Source organism: Hemitrygon akajei, chromosome 3, assembly GCF_048418815.1.
Source record: "Hemitrygon akajei chromosome 3, sHemAka1.3, whole genome shotgun sequence".
NCBI lineage: Eukaryota > Metazoa > Chordata > Chondrichthyes > Myliobatiformes > Dasyatidae > Hemitrygon > Hemitrygon akajei.
Genome location: NC_133126.1, coordinates 102,927,801 through 102,950,321, shown reverse-complemented (window position 1 = coordinate 102,950,321; position 22,521 = coordinate 102,927,801). Strand labels below are relative to the sequence as shown.

Genomic DNA, 22,521 nt, shown 5'->3' with positions numbered 1-22,521 from the left:
CTGGTTCATTACACAATACCCAATCCAGTACAGCCGATCCCCTAGTGGGCTCAACAACAAGCTGTTCTAAAAAGCCATCTCATAGACATTCTGCAAATTCTCTCTCAAGATCCAGTGCCGACCTGATTTTCCCAATCCGCCCACATGTTAAAATCCCCCACAATTATCATAACATTGCCCTTCTGGCAAGCCTTTTCTATTTCCTGTTGTAATTTGTAGGCCACATCACTGCAGCTGTTTAGAGGCCTGTAGATAACTGCCATCAGGGTCCTTTTACCCCTGTGATTTCTTAGCTCAACCCATAAAGATTCTGCACCTTCCGATCCTATGTCACCTCTTTCCAATGATTTAATATAATTTCTTACCAACAAAGCCATGCCTTCCTGACATCTTTACTGCTCACTATCTTAGATTTATTTCTGTTTCCACCCTCCTCCACTCTATCATTCCGGTTTCCATCCCCCGCCAAATTAGTTTAAACCCTGCTGAACAGTTCTATTAAACCTTCCTGCCAGGATATTGGTCCCCTTCGGTTCAGGTGTAACCCATCCTTTTTGAACAGGTCATACTTCCCCCAGAAGAGATCTCAATGATCCAAGAATCTGAAGCCCTGCCCCCTGCACCAGTCTCTCAGCCACACATTCATCTGCCTGATCCTACTATTCTTGCCCTCGCCAGCAAGTGGCACAGGTAGCAATCCTGAGATTACTACCCTGGAGGTCCTGCTTCTCAGCTTCCTTCCTAACTCCCGGAAATCTCTCTTCAGGACCTCCTCCCTTTTCCTATCTATGTCATTGGCATCAACATGTACCAAGACAGCTGGCTGCTCGCCCTCTCCCTTCAGAATATTCAGGACCCAATCCGAGACATCCTGTACCCTAGCACCTGGGATGCAACACACCATGCGGGTATCTCCTGTCTGTTCCCCTGACTATGGAATCCCCAATTCTGAGGCATCGCATTTTGAAGATGTTCTCAATGCTGGGGAGACTAGTGCCCACGATGGAGCTGACTGAGTTTATAACTTTCTGCAGTATTTTCCGATCCTGTGCAGTGGCCCCTCCATACCAGAAGGTGAGGCAATCAGCTAGTATGCTCTTCACCCTACACCTATAAAAATTTGCAAGTGGTGACATACCACATCTCCTCAAACTCCTAAAGAGATATAGCCACTGCCATTTCCTTCTTTGTAACTTCATTGATATGTTGGGCCCAGGATAGATCTTCAAAGATGTTGACACCCAGGAACTTGAAACTGCTCAGCCTTTCCACTGCTGATCCCACAATGAGGACCAGTGTGTGTTCCTTCAACCTCTCCTTCTTCAACTCCATAATCAATTCCTTGGTCTTACTGATGTTGAGAGTAAGGGCTGTTGTTGTGACACTAACCAGTTGATCTATCTCGCTCCTGTATCTCATCACCATCTGAAATTCTGCAAACAATAGTTGTGTTATCAGCTAATTCATAAATGACTTGCGAAATGGCGTCAGTGAACAACAATTCCTTGGGTGACTTCTTCCAGACAGCCAATCTCTTCAATTATTTCACTTTCTCTACTTCTCCTGCTTGTTCTTTTTGCTTTGAAAGTGTTACAGAAACTATTGGAGCCAGTGACATGCAGTTTAGAATTAGATTGAATGATCTAGTGCTCTGCTGAGTCTGGAGAACTGTCTCATGGAGAAGACCAGAGACAGGGATCTAAAGAAAACACATTCTGACTTTTGGAAAAGACCAGAGACAGAGCACAGGGTCATGAATGACTCCATTTCAAAGCACCGAAGACTGAAGCATTGAGGTTAATACAGAGGCCCACGGGTTCAGTAGCCGGGTTAGTGGCATTCACATTTGGTCCCAGCCTGACCGCTGATCTTCACAGGACTAAGTTCATGCAGCCATTCTCTTTGAAAGTTAAACAACACGTACAAACAAGCTGGAGGAACTCAGCAGGTTGGGCAGCATCCGTTGAAACGAGCAGTCAACGTTTCAGGCCGAGACCCTTCATCCGTTGACTGCTCGTTTCAACAGATGCTGCCCAACCTGATGAAGTCCTCCAGCTTGTTTGCATGTGTTGATTTGACCACAGCATCTGCAGTGTAGTTAACAGAAGGATGTTTTTGATATTCTGAGATTTATGTGATTACTGGACTGTATTTTATATCAGTCTTCTTCAGTTTTCATTGTTTTCCTTCTTCTTATAACATATAACATAGCACGGAAACAGGCCATTCCGGCCCTCCTAGTGCTGATTGGCAGTGGAGAATATGTTGGGGATTTGGAGTCTGATATTTGTTGGTATTTTTCTGTGTGAATGAATCTGTTATATTTTTGTGAGCGAGGGGTTGGGGGCTTGGGGTCTGATGTTGATTATTTGCAGGTATTTTTCTGTGTGGCTGAATCTTTTATGTTTTGTGTCAGAGCGGTTGGGGTTTTAGAAACATAGAAAAAATATAGCACAATACAGGCCCTTCGGCCCACAATGCTGAGCTGAGCATGTACTTACTTTAGAAATTACCTATCCAAAATATCCCTCTATTTTTCTAAGCTCCATGTACCTATCCAGGAGTCTCTTAAAGACCCTATCGTCTCCACCACCATCGCCAGCAGTCCATTCCACTCACTCACCACTCTGCTTAAAAAACTTACCCCTGACATCTCCTCTGTGCATACTTCCAAGCACCTTAAAACTATGCCCTCTCATGATAGCCATTTCAGCCCTGGGAAAAATCCACATGATCAATGCCTCTCATCATCTTATGTAACTTTATCAGGTCATCTCTCATCATCTATCACTCCAAGGAGAAAAGGTCAAATTCACTCAACCTATTCTCATAAGGCATGCTCCCCAATCCAGATAACATCCTTGTAAATCTCCTCTGCACCCTTTCTATGGTCTCCACATTGTTCCTGTAGTGAGGTGACCAGAACTGAGCACAGAACTCCAAGTAGGGTCTAACCAGGGTCCTATATAGCTGTCACATTACCTCTTGGCTCTTAAATTCAATCCCATGGTTGATGAAGGTTGATTGTATGCTTTCTTAACCACAAAGTCAATCTGCGCAGTAATTCTGAGTGTCCTATCAACTCGGACCCCAAGGTCCCTTTGATCCTCCACACTGCCAAAAGTCTTACCATTAATATTATATTCTGTCATCATATTTGACCTACCAAAATGAACCACCTCTTACTTACCTGGGGTTGGTGTTTACCGGTGTTTTTCTCTGTTATGTTTTATGAGAGAGGAGGGTTGGGGGTTTAGGGTCTGATGTTGGTGTTTTTCTCTATGGGTGGGTCTGTTAAGTTTTGTGTGAGTGGGGTTGGGGGTTTTCATGCTCATGTCATGCATACCTTGACAATAAAATGAACCTTTGAGCTGAGCCAAGACACACAGTCACGCGTGTAGAGAGAGTAGAACAGTGGGCTAAGCACACATCGTTAAGGTATGTTCATCATACCAGTTCATCACCAGTGAGGAGATGTTATTACTGATCCGCATAGACTGTGGTCTCCCAATAAGGAGTCAAGGTTCCAGTTGAATAGGGAGGTACAGAAATCCAGGTTTCAGAGGTTATTGATTAGAACTGAGGGTACGATTATGTTGAATGCTGAGCTGTAATCAATAAACAGCAGCCTGACATAGGTATTGTTATTGTCTAGATGATCCAAGGCCGACTGGAGTATTAGTGAGATTGCATCTACTGTAGAGATGTTATGACAATAGGCAAATTGCAGCAGGTCCAAATCCTTGCTTAGGCAGTAGTTGATTCTGACCATGACCAATCTCTCAGAGCACTTCATCACAGTAGATGTGAGTGCAACTGGGCTACAGTCATTGAGGCTCACCCTGTTCTTCTTGGGCAGTGGTATGATTGTCACCCTTTTGAAGCAGGTGGGAACCTCCAACTGTAGCACAGAGAGATTGAAGATTGAAGATGTCCTTGAACACTCCCGTCAGTGTTGCATAGGTTTTCAGTAGCCTACCAGGTACATCATCAGGACCTGATGCCTTGCAAGGGTTCACCCTCTTGAAAGATGTTCTGACATCAGCCTCCGAGACAGAGATCACAGGGTCACCGGATGCTGCAAGAATTCACACAAGTGTAGTTTTATTCTCCCTTTCAAAGCGTGCATAAAAGGCATTGATCTCATCTGGAAGTGAAGTATCACAGCCATTCATGATATCAGCTTCACCTTGTAGAAAGTACTGGTTGCAAACCCTGCCAGAGCTGACATGTATCTGATTCCATCTCTTACTTCCATCAGAATTGTGTTCTTTTTTTGCTCTTAAAATAGCCTTCCCTAGGTCATACCTTGTATAGTTATGAATCATTGGTCTTGAATGCCATAGGTCTATCTCTCAGCAGTTTATATATCTCCTAGTTCACTCACAGCTTTCAGCTTGGGTATCCCGAAGGCACACACTCATCCACACAGGTCTTGATGAAGTCGGTGACAACTGTGATATATTCATCCAGATTCCAAGATACATCGCTGAATATTGCCCAGTCCATCTCAAAGCTGTTCTATAAACACTTCTCTCCTCCCTTCACCATCCCTTCTTCATCATCAGTACTGGTGCAGCTGCTTTCAGCTCTGCCTTTCTGCCAGGAGTTGAAGTATAGCTAGATGATCAGGCTTCCTAAAGTGCAGGCATAGGACGGCACAACGGTCAAATGTTGGCTCCTCTGATTCTACTGTTGGCAGTTGTTTAGAGACTTCCTTAAGTTGGCCTGGTAGAAGTCCCCTGCAATGATAGGGTCCCAACACTGAGACCAACTCAAGAAACTTGTTCTTGGGACTTTCCAAGAATCCAAATATAGGCTACAAAGGTTTTATTTTCCTTTAACTGCTATTAGTCAGTTATGAGGGTTAATGTATAAGGATTAGGGCAGCACAGTGGCATAGTAGTTAGCACAACACTTTACTGCGCAAGGGACCCGAGTTCAATTTCTACCGCTGTCTGTAAGAAGTTTGTACATTCTCCCTATGACAGCTATGTGTTTTCCCCCCATTGTACCGGTTGCTAGGTTAATTGGTTATTGTAAATTGTACTATGATTATTGAGGCTCAGTTGTTTAGTAGAGTCTGACTCTTCATCGAGTCCATAGGATTTTCATGGCAAGATATGGTAGATTGCCAGGCCTTTCTTCTGCTGCTGCCCAGTTTGGGACCCGGGTGGGTTTGAACGCAGGACCATCTGCCTGGAAGTCCAGCGCTGATGCCACTGGCCCATGATGAAGCAAGGTTTAAATTAGGGGTTGCAGGATGGCACAGATCAAAGGGCTGGAAGGCCCTACTCCACATTGTATCTCAATCAATCAATAAAAAAAAGATGCTAACAATTCCCATCAATGCCAACCAGCAACACAATACCGGGTGACCTTGCTGATGACAGTATTTATACTGAAGTAGCACTATCACAAATCTATCAGTCTATGTAGATCCCTTTTGGGTACATTATATCCAGACTGTGTTACTGGCAATGCAGCTGATTTTTCATTTGGACTCATAGCATCCACAGCTATTTGTTTTGCAACTTCCGGTTAAGATGGTGCTACGAACACCTGCAGCAGCTTTTGGTAGTTAAAAAGCTATGAAGTCTGACTAAAAACATCTCTAAAAATACCTTTGCTGTGGAAATTTGTGTTAAATTATTAATTCAAAAGGTGAAGGGGTGAGTGATGGCAAGGGAACTTAAGGGGATAAGCCAAATTGTTACAGATGGAATCCTGATGCCTGTACAACTGGCCTGGGTGTCACATTGGACTGCTCCAAGCACCAGGGAGAAGTCAGGGCCTGGAAAGAGGAGATTCAGTGCCCATACAACTGGCCTGGGTGCGAGATTGGATAGATCCAGGCACCGAGGAGAAGTCAGGGACTGGACAGAGGACATTCGGTGCCCGTACAACAGGCCTGGGTGTGAGGTTGGACAGCTCTGAGCACCGAGAAGTCGGGGCCTGGACAGAGGAGATTCAGTGCCGTACAACTAGCCCGGATTTGAGGTTGGATAGCTCTGGGCTTCAAGGAGAGCTTGGAGCCTGGACAGGGGAGATTCAGTACCCATACAACTGGCCTGGGTGTGAGGTTGGATCACTCTCGGCGCCAAGCTGATTTGAAGAGCTTGCAAGCAGCTTTGGGCTGGGTGGTGAAATCTGGGCCCGGAGCGAGTTGCTGGGCTGCATGAGCCAGGCCCAAAGCCTTTCACTGCAGTAGCTAATATTGTTCCATTATTCAAGAAGGGAAAAAGATTTCCAGGATAATCCTGGAAACGATTGTTTGGTAAGTTTCACAACCATGATAGGAAAGGTTTGGAGAGAATTCTTTGGGAGTGGATTTATGAATATTTGGAAAGCCATGGCCTACTTAAGGACAGTTAGCATTGCTTTGTGTTGGGAAGGTCATATCTTGCTAGCTGTAAAGAGGTGATAGATAAAGACAGACTCAGGGATGTTGTTTACATTTTACTAAAGTGTTTTGACAAGCTCCTTCATGGTAAGCTTATCCCAAAGTTTAAAATTCATGAGATCCATGGTGATTTAGCTATTTTGATTCAGGATTGGGTCACCCATGGAACTCAGAAGGCACTGATGGATAGGACTTATTCTGGCTGGAGATCTGTGACTCGCAGTGCTGTGCAAGGGGCTGTACTGCCACCTAAACTGCTTGTGACATACAAAATGACAAATGAAAACACGAATGGGTGGGTCAGTAAGTTCTTAGATAACACACAGATTAGTGGCCTTATGGTTAGTGTAGAATTTGCCAGATCAGTTGCAGATGTGGGAGATGAAACAATAGATTGAGTTTAATCCAGGCAAGCGTGAGGTGTTGCACTTCGGGTGAACAAACGTAAAGGAACAGTAACAGTCAATGATAAGACCCTTAATAGTGTTGATGTACAGAAGCACCTTGCAGTCCAAGACAATAGCTCTATGAAAGTGGGAAAGAAGGATTCTATTAGCTGAAGCACTGAGTTTAAGAGCCAGGAAGTTATATTATAAACCTCTGGCTAGCCATTCCTGGAGTATTGCATTCAATTCTGGTTAGCTTTGGAGACAGTGAAAAACAGGCTGCCTGCAGTAGAGAACATGTGCAATCAGGAAGTTTGGAAAGACCTAGTATGTATTCTCTGGAGTGGCGGAGGCTTAAAATAAATTTATAAGATTATGAGAGGTACAGAGGTACAGGTATATTGTTATAACTATATAACAATTACAGCACAGAAACAGGCCATCTCGGCCCTTCTAGTCCATGCCGACGCTTACACTCACCTTGTCCCACTGGCCCGCACTCAGCCCATAACCCTCCATTCCTTTCCTGTCCATATACCTAACCAATTTTACTTTAAATGACAATACTGAACCTGCCTCTACCACTTCTACTGGAAGCTCATTCCACACAGCTACCACTCTCTGAGTAAAGAAATTCCCCCTTGTGCTGCCCTTAAATTTTTGCCCCCTAACTCTCAAATCATGTCCTCTCATTTGAATCTCCCCTAATCTCAATGGAAAAAGCCTATCCACGTCAACTCGATCTATCCCCCTCATTATTTTAAATACCTTTATCAAGTCCCCCCTCAACCTTCTACGCTCCAAAGAATAAAGACCAAACTTGTTCAACCTTTCCCTGTAACTTAGGTGCTGAAACCCAGGTAATATTCTAGTAAATCTTCTCTGTACTCTCTCTATTTTATTGATCTTTCCTATAATTCGGTGACCAGAACTGTACACAATACTCCAAATTTGGCCTTACCAATGCCTTGTACAATTTTAACATTGCATCCCAACTCCTATACTCAATGCTCTGATTTATAAAGGCCTGCATACCAAAAGCTTTCTTCACCACCCTATCCACATGAGATTCCACCTTCAGGGGACTATGCACCATTATTCCTAGATCACTCTCTTCTACTGTATTCTTCAATGCCCTACCATTTACCATGTATGTCCTATTTGGATTATTCCTACCAAAATGTAGCACCTCACACTTATCAGCATTAAACTCCATTGCCATCGTTCAGCTCACTCTTCTAACTGGACTAAATCTCTCTGCAAACTTTGAAAACCTACTTCATTATCCACAACATCACCTACCTTAGTATCATCTGCATACTTACTAATCCAATTTACCACCCCATCATCCAGATCATTAATGTATATGACAAACAACATTGGACCCAGTACAGATCCCTGAGGCACACCACTAGTCACCGGCCTCCAACCTGACAAACAGTTATCCACCACTACTCCCTGGCATCTCCCATCCAGCCACTGTTGAATCCATTTTACTACTTCAATATTAATAACTAGCAATTGAACCTTCCTAACTAACCTTCCGTGCGGAACCTTGTCAAAGGCCTTATGAAGTCCATATAGACAACACCCACTGTTTTACCCTCGTCAACTTTCCTCGTAACCTCTTCAAAAAATTCAATAAGATTTGTCAAACATGACCTTCCACGCACAAATCCATGTTGACTGTTCCTAATCAGATCCTGTCTGTCCAGATAATTATATATACCATCTCTAAGAATACTTTCCATTAATTTACCCACCACTGACGTCAAACTGACAAGCCTATAATTGCTATGTTTACTCTTAGAACCCTTTTTAAACAATGGAACCAAATGAGCAATACAAAGTAAACAGATGCCTAACACTAGAGGGCATGCATTTAAGAAGGGTTAAGTTTCAAGAAGAAAGAAGATGTGTGAGACAATTTTGTTTTCCACACGGAGAATGCTGGTGTCTGGGGAGATGGCAGAAACAAATGGGATGAGAACCGGAGTGATAGATTGAGGATATGGCAGCTGGTAATAAGTAGATTCAGTGTGTAGTGAGAATATGAGGAAGGACAGCCAAATTATAGAGCAGAATTGCAGACATGGAATGACTTGAAGTGTAACATGGGGGCAAAATTGAAAAGGGTGATGAACACAGGACTGATGATGCTATATTTGAATGCATGCAGTATACAGAATAAAGTAAATGATCTTGTAGCACAGTTAGAGATTGGCAGGTACAAGGTTTTATGCATCACTGAGTCATGGCTGAAAGAAGATCATAGTTGAGAGCTTACTATCCATGGATAAACATTGTATCAAAAGGACAGATAGGTAACAGAGAGGTGGTTCTGTTAGTAAAAAAATGAAGGTGATTGGTGAAAGAGATAAGGGTTGGAAAAGGGTGAATCTGATGGGAGAGGACAGTAGGGCTTTCCCAGTGGCCATCAATTTCAATTCTAATTCCCATTCTGACATGGCAGTCCATGGCCTCGTCTGCAATGAGGCCACACTCAGGTCAGAAGAGCAACACCTATTCTCTATCTGGGTAGCCTCCAGCCTGATGGCATAAACATACATTTTCTCAAACTTCTGGCAATTGATCCCCCCCTCCCTTCATCATTTCCCATTCTTGTTTCCCTCTCACACCCTTCTTTATTAGTTGCCCATCACCTCCCTCAGGCTGAAGAATTGGAGCAGGGGGCAAGAATTCAGATTTCTGAATCACTGGGACCTCTTCGGAACAGGTATAACCTGTACAAAAGGAATGGGTTGCACTTGAATCCGAGGGGCATCAATATTTTTGAGGACAAGTTTACTAGAGTCTTCGGGAGTGGTTTAAACTAATATGGTAGCGGGTGGGACCAGTATGCTAGAGCTGAGGATGAGCCAGCAGTAGATGATGTAACATATAAAATGAATGTAAGAACGGACAAGCCAATGATTGATGACAACTGCAGACAGAGAAAAGTTGTACCACAGAGGCAAAATTCATAAGGGCAAAGAATGCAGGACTGAAGGGGCTGTATTTAAATGTATGTACCATTCGCAATAAGGTGGACAAACTCATGGCGCAATTAGAGACTGGTCAGTATGACATGGGCATCACTGAGTCGTGGCTGAAAGGCAGGCATAGTTGGGAGTTTAACATCAAACGATATACTATGTATCGAAAGGACAGGCAGGAAGGCAAAGATGGTGGTGTGGATCTGTTGGCGAGAGATGGAATTACATCTCGAGAAAGAGGTGACACGGGCAGAAAAAGTAGAATCTTTGTGGGTGGAGTTAAGAAACTGCAAGGATAAAAAAACCATTATGGGAATCATAATGGCCAAATAGTAGCCAAGAATTTAGGTTGAGATTGCAAAGGGAGCTGGAAAGGGAATGTAATAAGGGTAATGTCAGTATTTTAATGGAGGACTTCAATATGCAAAAGGAGATTAGGAAAATCAGGTTGGTGTCGGATCTCAAGAGAGGGAATTTGTTGAATGCCTACGAGACTGGTTTTTAGAGCAGCTTGTGCTTGAGCCAACTCAAGGGAAGGCTATCTTAGATTGGGTGTTGTGTAATAACCCAGATCTTATTAGGGAGCTTAATGTAAAAGAACCCTTAAGAGGCAGTGATCAGAATATGATTGAAATCATACTGCAATTTGAGAGGGAGAAGCACAAGTCACATGGATCAGTATCGGAATGGAATAAAGGGAATTACAGAGACATGAGAGAGGAGCTTCCCAGCTGGATTGCAGGGGGATACTGGCAGGGCTGATGTTTCTTGGAATAGTTCAGAAGTTCATCATAGATATGTCCCACAGGAGAAGTTGTTCTCAAATGGCAGGGCTAGGCAACTACGGCTGACAAGGGAAGGTAAAGACTGCATAAAAGCCAAGGAAAGGACATGTAAGGTAGCAAAAATAAGTGGGAATTTGATTGATTGGAAAGTTTTTAAAATCTAACAAAAGGCAACTAAAAAAGCTATAAGGGAAAAGATGAAATATGAAGGCAAACTAGCCAATATTATAAAGCAGGATACTAAAAGTTGTTTCAGTTATATAAAGAATAAAAGGAAAGTGAGAGTTGATATTGAAAGTGAGAGTTGATATCGAAAGGATGCTGGTGAGTAGTAATGGGAGACAAAATGGCAGATGAACTTAATAAGTACATTTGCATCAGTCTTCACTGTGCAAGACACCAGCAGTGTGCCAGAGGTCCATAAGTGTCAGGAACAGGAGTGAGTGCCATTGCTATTACAAATAAAAAGAGCTAGGCAAACTCAAAGGTCTTAAGGTGGATAAGTCAACTGGACTAGATAGACTACATCCCAGAGTCCTGAGAGAGTTTACTGAAGAGATAACGGATGCATTGGTCATGATATCTCAAGAATCACTTGATTCTAGCATGGGAAAAATTGAAAATGGCACTCCACCCTATAAGAGGGAAGAAGGCAAAAGAGAGATTATAGGCCAGTTAGCCTAACCTCAGTGGTTCGGAAAGTGTTGGAATCTATCATTAAGGATGAGGTTTCAGGGTACTTGGAGACTAATGATAAAATAAGTCAAAGGGAAATACTGCCTGAAAAATCTGTTAGAATTCTTTGAGGAAGTAATCAGCAGGGGAGAGAAAGGAGAGGCAGTGGATGTCTTTTACTTAGATTTTCAGAAGACATTTGATAAGGTGCCTCACATAAGGTTGCTTAAAAAGATAAAATCCTATGGTATTACAGGAAATACACTGGCGTGGATAGAAGAATGGCTGACAGGCAGGAGGCAGCAAGTGGGAATAAAGGGGGTCTTTTCTGGTTGGCTGCCAGTAACTAGTGGGCTTCCTCAGGGATCAATATTGGGACCACTACCTTTCACATGGTTTGTCAATGATTTGGATAATGGAATTGAAGGCTTTGTGGCAAAGTTTGCCAAAGATAGAATGATTGCAGCAGGAATACAGTTTTGGGAAATGTGTGATAATACATTTTGGTAAAAGGGACAATAGTGCAGACTATTATCTAAATGGGAAGAAAATTCAAACATCAGAGGTGCAGTTGGTCATGCAAGACTCCCAGAAGGTTAGCTTACAGGTTGAGTCTGTGGTTAGAAGGCAAATGCAATGCTGCCATTTATATCAAGGGAATAGAAAATAAACACTAGGAGATAATGCTGGAGGCTTTATAGGACACTAGTCATGCCACAACTGGAGTATTGTCAACTGTTTTGGGCCCCTTACCTCAGAAAGGATATGTTGTCATTGAAAAGAGTCCAGAGGAGGTTGATGAAGATGATTCCGGGAATGAAGGAGTGAACATACAAGGAGCGTTTGGCAGCTTTTGACCTGAACTCTCTGGAATTTAGAAGAATGCAGGGGTGGGGTCTCATTGAAACCTACTGAATGCTGAAAGGACTTGTTTACATGAATGTGGTGGAGGTGTACAGAACTAGAGACCATAGCCTAAAAATTATGTGGCGACTTTTTAGAACAGATGTAAGGACAATTTTTTTTTAGCCAAGGAATGGTGAATCTGTGGTTGAGGCCAAATCAGCGGGTATATTTAAAGCAGAAGTTGATAGATTCCTGATTGGTTGGAGCTTCAAGGGATATGGTTGATGGACAGGTATATGAGGTTGAATGGGATCCGGGATCAGCCATGATGAAATGGCGGAGCAAACTTGACGGGCTGAATAGCCTATTTCTACTCCTATGTCTTATGGTCTTGATACTCCCCCCCACTTCCATTTTTCTATGGTCTTCTGTCCTCTCCTATCAGATTCCCCCTTCGCTAGCTTTTTATCTCTTTCACCAATCAACATCCCAGACCTTCACTACACCCCCTAAGCTGATTTCACCTATCTCCTGCCACCTTGAACTTTTTAATCCACTTCCCCACACTTTCTTATTCTGATTCTGCTCCTTCCTTTCCAGTCCTGATGAAACATCGACTGCTTACATACATGCAGGTTTCCTCCAGCATTTTGTGTGTGATGCTTTGGATTTCAGCATCTGCAGATTTTCTTATGTTTGTGATTTACATCTATGCAAATCTCTGCAGCATCTTGGAACCCTGTGATCTCTGTCTCAGAAGGCAACGTCTTTCAAGAGGGTGAATCCTCGCAAGGCCCAGATGGTGTACCTGGTCGGGCAATGAAATCCTGTACAGGTGTGCTGCAGGATATCTTCAATCTCTCACTGCTGCATCAGAGGTGGAACATCTGCTTCAAAAAAGTGATAATCATACCAGTGCCCAAGAGTAGGGTGAGCTACCTCAAAGACAATTGCACAGTTGCACTCACGTCTACTGTGATGAAGTGCTTTGAGAGTTTGGTCACAGCCAGAATCAACTCCTAATGTTCTGGACCTGCTGCAATTTGTCTGTCACTACAATAAGTCTACAGAGAGTGCAATCTCATTGGCTCTGTACTTGGCCTTGGATCATCTGAACAATAGCAATACCTCAGGCTGCTGTTCATTGACTGCAGCTCAGCATTCAACACCATCATACCTCAGTTCTAATCAACAGGTTCCAAAACTTGGGCCTCTATACATTTCTTGACTTCCTCACCTGAGACTACAGTCAGTGTAGATCAGAAATAACTTCGAAAGTACCCTAAACCTACATCCTAACAATTGACTCCAATATCTTCCCAACACTGAGGTCAGTGGTTGAGGATAACTGGCGTTCGATTTATTTTCACAAACAAGAGAAAATCTGCAGATGGTGGAAACCCAAGCAAAACACACAAATCACTGGAGGAACTCAGCAAGCCAGGCAGCATCTATGGAAAAGAGTAAACAGTCAATGTTTTGGGCTGAGACCCTTCAGCAGGACCTACCTCAGGACTCTTCCTGAAGGGTCTCAGCCTGAAACATCAACTGTACTCTTTTCCATAGATGCTGCTTGGCCTGCTGAGTTCTTCCAGCATGTGTTGCTACAATTTCTTTTCTTCTGCTTCTCTGCCTTCTTGAAGAGTAAAGTGACATTTGCAATTTTTCTTTCCTCCAGAACCAAGCCAGAATCTATTGATTCTTGAAAGATCATTACTAATGCCTTCACAATCTCCGCAGCCGCTACTTACAGAACCCTGGGGTGTACACCATCTGGTTTAGGTGACTTATCTACCTTCAGGCCTTTCAGTTTCTCCAGCACCTTCTTGCTAGCAATGGCAACTTCACTCACTTCTGCCCCATAGCACTCTTGAACTTGAGGCATACTGCTAGTGCCTTCCACAGTGAAGACTGATGCAAAATACTCAGTTCATCCTCCATTTCCTTGTCCCCCATTACCACCTCTCCAACATCATTTTCCAGTGTCCGATATCTACTCTCGCTCCTCTTTTACACTTTATATATTTGAAAAAACTTTTGGTTTCTTCCTTAATATTATTAGCTTTGTATTGCTTCTTTTTCTTCTTTGTCTTTTTTAGTTGCCTTCTGTTGGTTTTAAAAAGCTTCCCAATCCTGACTTCCCATGAATTTTTCCTCCATTATATGCCTTCTTTGGCTTTTAAGTTGGCTTGGACTGCCTTTGTCAGCCACTGTTGTGTCATCCTGCCCACAGAATACTACTACTTCTTTAGGATGTATCTATCCTGTGCCTTCCGAATTGCTGATCTACTGTCATCCCTACGAGTGTTCCCATCCAGTCAACTTTGACCAGCTCATCTCCCATCTTTGTAATTCCCTTGACGCCACTGTAATACTGATACATCTGACTTTAGCTTCTACTTCTCCATTTACAGAATGAATTTTATCATATTATGATCACTGTTCCTTTACCTTGAGCTCTCTAATCTATTTTGGTTCATTACATAACACCCAGTCCAGAATAGCTGATCCCTTAGTGGACTAAACCACAAGTTGATCCAAAGAGCTGTCTCGTAAGCATTCTACAAAATTCCCCTCTCTCCCGGAATCCAGCACCAACCTGATTTTCCCAATAGCAAACACAAAGTACACTGCAGATGCTGTGGTCAAATCAACACGTACAAAAAAGCTGGAGGAACTCAGCAGGTATCTGTTGAAACGAACAGTTTCAACAGAAGCTGCCTGACCTGCTGAGTTCTTCCAGCTTGTTTGCACGTGTTGATTTTCCCAATATACCTGCATATTGAAATCCTCCATGACTATTGTAACATTGCCCTTTTGATATGCATTTTCTACCTCAGAGGTCTGTATATAACTTCCATCAGGGCCTTCATATCCTTGCAGTTTCTTGGCTCTAGCCACGATTCTATCCCTTCTGATCATATGTCATCTCTTTCTGATGATTTAATATCATTTTTTACCAACTGAGCCAACCCACCCCCTCTGCCCAACTGCCTTGCAATACAATGTGTATCCTTAGACGTTAAGCTCCCAGCTATAATCTTTTAGCCATGATTCAGTGATGCCTGCAACATCATACATGCCAATCTGTAACTGTTCATCTTCCCAATTTCTTATTCTGCATGCATTCAAATACAACACAATCAATCCTATATTTGTCACTCATTTTGATTTTGTCCCCATTTTACATTGCAACTTGACCCATTGACCTCAAAAAGAGTAGAAGAGATTGCTCCAAGAACCAGCAGAAAACCAACAGGCTTCGTCACCTATGCCATAAAAAAATGAGAAAAAGATGCAGAGAAAAAATGATGAGAAAATGATGAGAAAAAATGATGGTTTGTTTACCTAAGAATTGTCGATGCAGGACTACAAGGGCTACCACATGGCCAGGCAGATGTCCCTCACGTTCACAATGTGTCTTATTGGAAGAAAATACAGCAAAGTCAGAAGTCTGGGAATGGGTGAGATGGAAAATAAAATTGAGAGGCAACTGAAAATTGAAGGCCATGCTCATTGGAATACCGGTGTCATGCAAAGCAGGAGACCAAACTGCATTTGGTTTCTATTTTTCATAGCTCAATTTTGAACTTTTAATCAGCAACTGTTAACATATCAGTTAAGGTGAAAAAGAGCGCTTAAGTAGGACTAGAACAAGCACCTTATCACACATTCCACAAATATAGTCATCTTTTAGAGGATGCAGATGGCCAACTAATGGACGAGCATATTAGAGTCCAAACTCTTGAGTAATGCAAACACCAAATAAGATAGGCAGATAAATTATCGTGAAGAGTTTTAATTACACAGATTTTTAGAAAACACAAAAAAAGTAGGCTATTCAACTACGATCATAGCTCATCCAGTCTTGTTTCAACTTTCTTCTCATATCCCTCAATCCCCGACTCCTAGAATAATATGCAACTCATCCTACCATTCTATCGGTGCATTTTGGAAAGAATCCTGACTGGTTGCATCACAGCCTGGTATGAAAACACCAAAACGGAAAAGCTTACAAAACAAATAGTGGATATAGCATGGATAAAGCAGTGGCTGATTGGCAGGAAACAAAGAGTGAGAATAAAGGGGAGCTTTTTCTGGTGGGCTCCCAGTGACTAGTGGTGTTCCACACTGGTCTGTGTTGGGGACCAATTCTCTTTACGTTATATGATGGAATTAATGGCTTTGTTGCAAAGTTTGCAACCAATATGGAGATAGGTGGAGGGGCAAGTAGTTTTGAGGAAGGAGAGGTTACAAAATGACAAACAGATTAGAAGAATGGGCAAAGAAATGGCAAATGGGATACAGTGTCAAGAAGTGTATGGTCATGCACTTAACAAAAAACTGGAGCAAAGGGACTTAGAAATCCTTGTACAAGATTCCCTAAAGGTTAATTTGCAGGTTGAGTCTGTGATGAGGAAGGCAAATGCAATGTTAATATTAATTTCAAGAGGACTAGAATATAAAAACAAGGATGTAAAGTTGAAACTTTATAAAGCACTGGTGAGGCCTCACTTAAGAGTACTGTGAGCAGGTTTGGGCCCCTTATCTTAGAATGGATATGCTGAAACTGGAGAGGGTTCAAAGGAGATTCACTAAAATTATTCCATGATTGAATGGCTTGTCTTATGAAGGGCTTCTGTTGGCTCTGGGCCTGTATTAACTAGAATTCAGAAGAGCGAGGGGTGACCTCATTGAAACCTATTGAGTGGCAAAAGGCCTTGATAGAGTGGATGTGGAGAGGATGTCTCCTGTGGTGGGAGAGTTTAAGACCAGAGGACATAGCCTCGCAGAAGAGTCGCATCCTTTTAGAATGGAGATGAGGGGGAATTTCTTTAGCCAGAGAGTGGTGAATCTGTGGAATTCTTTGCCACAGGCATTTGTGGAGGCCATCTATATGTATATTTAAGGCAGATGTTAATAGATTCTTGATTGGTCAGGGCGTGAAGGAATACGGGAAGAAGGGAGGAGACTGGGGCTGAGAGGAAAAATGGATCAAGCGTGATGAAATGGCACAGCAGACTTGATGGGCCAAATGGCCTAATTCTGCTCCTATATCTTATGGTCATAACCCAGAGTATCACAGGAAAAGCCTTCCCACCATCGAGCACATCCACGAGAAAGCAGCATCCATCAACAAGGAACGCCATCATCCAGACCACGTTCTCCAGGTAGTATATTGTAACATATATATACTTTGATAACAAATTTGAATTTTGATCTTTGAACATATTTAATGACTTGACTTCAGCTTCTGTGCAAGAGAATTCCACAAGTCACAGTTCTCTGGAGAATTTTTTCTTCCCATCTCAATGCTAAATGGTTTATCCCTGATTGCAACCCTAGTCATAAAGTGGAGTTTCTCAACACAGAAAGAGGGCCTTAAGTCCAACTCATCCATGTTAAACAAATTGTCTTCATGAGCCTATCTGGCTTACTTTAGCCGATATCGCTCTAAACCTTTCCTAATTACAGTTATAAGAAGTTTGTGAACCCTTTGTAATTATCCGGTTTTATGAATTATACCCTATCCTCGTTATATGTGTCATCAGATAATGCAGAATCACAGTTATGCGAGGAGCCTATTTCTACCAACGTCTCCTTATAGGCGTCCAAAACTCCGTTATGCAAGGAGCACTGCTTTCCCGCCAATACAAGTCACATGCGCACACCTCACAGTCTCACTGTTGGGACGAGAAGCACTGCTTTCCCACCAATACAAGTCAGGTGCACGCACCTCAGCCTCACTCCCGCCAGTTTTGCATTGGTTTTGGCAAGATGTGGATGTGCGATCTTGCACACTTAAACTTTTGTTGGTTTTACCTAGCATAGTAACTTTGTGCTTGAAATATTAACTATGCCTCCTAAGCGTCCGATGTCATGTCCTGGGCCATCAGCCGAGCGGCAGAGAACCGCTTTAACACTTAAAAAAAAAGTTGGGAATTATAAACAGTGCAGCATCAGGTGAAGGTAATGCAGCTCTGGGATGCTATTGCCGGGAACAGAATCTTGCATTTAAAGTTTTTTTTGTTGCTTGACATTGCGCCAGCCATTTGAACAGCATTCATCCTAACATAACAGTGCGTTTCCTGCCGCCTAACACAACATCGCTGATTCAATCACTCGACCAAGGTGTGATCCACATTCAAGGCGTTTTTTTTTACAGCCGACTATCTCTCAGATGCTGCAAGCAACAGACGATTTTGAAAATCCCAGGAGTTTACCAACGGTGAGGGAATGGTGTAACTCGGAACACTTGCCACAAATGGCGATGGACATGGACCCAAGTTTAGAATGGAGTCAGCATTTCAGTCACTCACTGCCGTCGACCTTTCTTCCCTACAAGCAAATTTATGCTGAAAAACAAAATGCTGCCAAGCAAACAACCCTTACCACTTTCTTCAAACCGGTGTCAACTCCTGCTGCTGGCAATTCTAAGAGTTCTGTGAGTTTTCCTTCATCCCTTGCTGTGCTTGATATGATCCTGACGACAACCATCCACCCTATCCATGTAAAGCTGCCCAACACCATAACAACCACTCATCTCCCGGAGCAAACACATCAGCCACATTAGATTTCAAACTCCATTTCCTGCTAAACTTCGAGTGTTTTATGAAGACGGGACGCAGTTGTACCAGACAGTGGAAGAGAAGACTACAGACATGAAGGCCAGAGAGTTGCCCGTCAGCGTGATCAAACCGAGGGAAAGCCTGGCAGAGGAATTATCCCGCTCCGCTTGGGAAATAGTGCGAGAATCGAGAAGGCAGGAGACGGGAGGAGGCTGAGAGAAATATATCAGAAAGAGACCGGGAGTTTCCCAAAGACAGTCCTCACCCCGTTCAGAAGAGCCATAAGGTTTGGCTAACATTAAAAATGTTGAGAAGCTAAACGGAAGCAAAAGTAGACGGTGATATACCTATCTCGAGAAATACTTATTATAATGTGGATTTTATATTACTTAGTTGTTATTCTTTATTCGCTCACTTACTCCTTTTTCCCCACCAAAATGAGTATATATATATACACACACAAACCCCATTTCCAGAAAAGTTGGGATATTTTCCAAAAAGCAATAAAAACAAAAATCTGTGATATGTTAATTCATGTGAACCTTTATTTAACTGACAAAAGTACAAAGAAAAGATTTTCAATTGTTTTACTGACCAACTTAATTGTATTTTGTAAATATACACAAATTTAGAATTTGATGGCTGCAACACACTCAGCAAAAGTTGGGACAGAGGCATGTTTACCATTGTGTTACATCACCTTTCCTTTTAATAACACCTTTTAATCATTTTGGAACTGACGATACTAATTGTAGTAGATGTGCAATTAGAAATTTTGTCCATTCTTGCTTGATATAAGACTTCAGCTGCTCAACAGTCCGTGGTCTCCGTTGTCTGATTCTCCTCTTCATGATGCACCATACATTTTCAATAGGAGACAGATCTGGACTGGCAGCAGGCCAGTCAAGCACATGCACTCTGTGTCTACAAAGCCACGCTGTTGTAGCCCCTGCAGAATGCGGTCTGGCATTATCCTGCTGAAATAAGCATGGACATCCCGGGAAGAGACGTTGCCTTGATGGCAATATACGTCTCTCTAAAATCCTAATATATGCCTCAGAGTCAATGGTACCTTCACATACATGCAACTCACCCATGCCGTGGGCACTGATGCACTCCCTTACTATCACAGATGCTGGCTTTTGCACTTTTCGCTGATAACAATCAGGATGGTCGTTTTCATCTTTGGCACGGAGAACTCGATGCCCGTTTTTTCCGAAAACTAGCTGAAATGTGGACTCACTTGACCACAGCACACGTTTCCACAGTTTTTCGGTCCATCTGAGATGAGCTCAGGCCCAGAGAAATTGCCGGCATTTCTGCATAGAGTTGATGTATGGTTTCCTCCTTGCGTAATACAGTTTCAAGTTGCATTTCTGGATGCAGCGACGGACTGTGTTAAGTGACAATGGTTTTCCGAAGTACTCCTGAGCCCAGGTGGCTATAATTGTCACAGTAGCATGACGGTTTCTTAGGCAGTGCCGCCTGAGGGCTCGAAGATCACGCGCATTCAACAGTGGTTTCCGACCTTGCCCTTTATGCACTGAGATGTCTCTGAATCTTTTCATAATATTATGTACTGTAGATGTTGAAAGACCTAAATTCTCTGCAATCTTGCGTTGGGAAATGTTCCTTTTGAACTGATTAACAATTCTCTCACGAATTTTGGCACAAAGGGGTGAGCCACGACCCATCCTTGCTTGCAAAGACTGAGCCTTTGATGGACGCTACTTTTATACCCAGTCATGATACCTCACCTGCTACCAATTAGCCTGCTTAATATGGAGTCTTCCAAACCAGTGTTACTTGAATATTCTGTGCACTTTTCAATCTTATTTTAACTCTGTCCCAACTTTTGTTGAGTGTGTTGCAACCATCAAATTCTAAATTTGTGTATATTTACAAAATACAATTAAGTTGGTCAGTAAAAGTATTGAAAATCTTTTCTTTGTACTTTTGTCAGTTAAATAAAGGTTCACGTGAATTAACATATCACAGAATTTTGTTTTTATTGCATTTTGGAAAATATCCCAACTTTTCTGGAAATGGGGTTTGTATATACGTGTGCATATATGTATAGGAGTACACAGGGAAATCTTTTCTGTATAATGGATTTGTTCACTGACTTTTATGAATACTGCAATGGGGGCCCTCAACTCACAAGTAGGAGGGGTTATCCCCCACAGCTAGACATTTCCTCTAGCTCAACGCAGGGTCATCTACTAGAGACCTCAACCTTGGAATCACACGTTCATTGCCATTTTTGTTATTATTTGCGTTTCTTGGCTCTTATTTGTTCAGGGAGTAGATCGATTAAGTTTTATTCTGCTAATTTCAATGATATATTGACAGATAAATACAGATGGCCAAGGACAAAGTGAAATTCATTTCTTTTAATGTCAATGGGCTATTAAATCCAATCAAATGTAATAGAATTTTATCCAAAATGAAAAAAGAACAAGCCCATGTAGTATATTTACAGGAAACTCATTTAAGTGATAATGAGCATAGAAAACTAAAGAGAATGGGCTTCACTAATTTGTTTTTCTCCTCATATAAATCAGGACATAGGAGAGGAGTTGCTATTCTTATCTCAAGTAAGCTAATTTTGAAAAAGTATTCAAAATGGGAGATAAAGAGAGCAGATATATTCTGGTAAGGGGGAATATAGACGGGAATTCAGTTACTCTATTGAATATATACACACCCCCGGGAAGTGGTATTGGTTTCTTTCAAAAAATTACTGATATTATGGTAACAGAAACAGAAGGTCTCCTGATATGTGGCGGAGACTTAAATTTACGATTACAACCAAACTTAGACTCTTCCAATAGAAAAACCTATGAAACAAAATCTTTACATAAGAAAGTTAATACACTTTTTGAGAATGTTGGTTTCTTGGTGTTAACCTGACGGAGAATCTCACCTGGTCCCTCAACACCAGCTCCATAGCAAAGAAAGCCCAGCAGCGCCTCTACTTTTTTGCGAAGGCTGAGGAAAGTCCATCTCCCACCCCACATCCTCATCATATTCTACAGGGGTTGTATTGAGAGCATCCTGAGCAACTGCATCACTGCCTGGTTCGGAAATTGCACCATCTCGGATCGCAAGACCCTGCAGCAGATAGTGAGGTCAGTTGAGAAGATCATCGGGGTCTCTCTTCCTGCCATCATGGACATTTACACTACATGCTGCATCTGCAAAGAAAACAGCATTATGAAGGACCCCATGCACCCCTCATACAATCTCTTCTCCCTCCTGCTGTCTGGAAAAAGGCTCCGAAGCATTCGGGCTCTTACGACTAGACTATGTAACAGTTTCTTCCCCCAAGCCATCAGACTCCTCAATACCCGAATCCTGGACTGACACCTTGCCCTACTGTCCTGTTTATTATTTATTGTAATGCCTGCACTGTTTTTGTGCACTTTATGTAGTCCAGTGTAGGTCTGTAGTCTAGTGTAGCTTTCTCTGTTTTTTTTATAATGTAGTTCAGTCTAGTTTTTTGGACTGTGTCATGTAACACCATGGTCCTGAAAAACGTTGTCTCATTTTTATGATGCACTGTATCAGCAGTTATGGTCAAAATGACAATAGAAGTTGACTTGACTTAATTGATTTATGGAGGGACCTTTTCCCCGACACAAGGGATTACACTCATTATTCTGCTCCCCATTCTGTATATACAAGGATAGACTATTTCATAACATTTGGAAAAGACAAAGACAAAATAAACACCTGTGGAATTGGGACAATAGATGTAAGTGACCATGCACCTATATATTTATCTGTTGGTTTTGACCTACAACCAAAGAATACTATTTGGAAACTAAATTCAAATCTACTCAATGATCTACTCAATAA

At 42.3% G+C, this 22,521-nt stretch overlaps 1 protein-coding gene across 4 annotated transcripts in view; it reads right to left on the bottom strand.

Moving 5' to 3' along the window:
- The window catches only part of znf106a (zinc finger protein 106a), a 131,072-nt gene that overhangs the window by 92,936 nt on the left and 15,615 nt on the right, over positions 1–22,521 (bottom strand). For 2 of the 4 annotated variants that reach the window (XM_073040528.1, XM_073040527.1), the window contains exon 2: positions 15,440–15,512. The exons of the other annotated variants lie outside the window; for them this stretch is intronic. The gene's annotated coding sequence lies outside the window, so the exon portion shown is untranslated. The remainder of the gene's footprint in view (positions 1–15,439; positions 15,513–22,521) is intronic. 4 annotated transcript variants of the gene reach the window in all.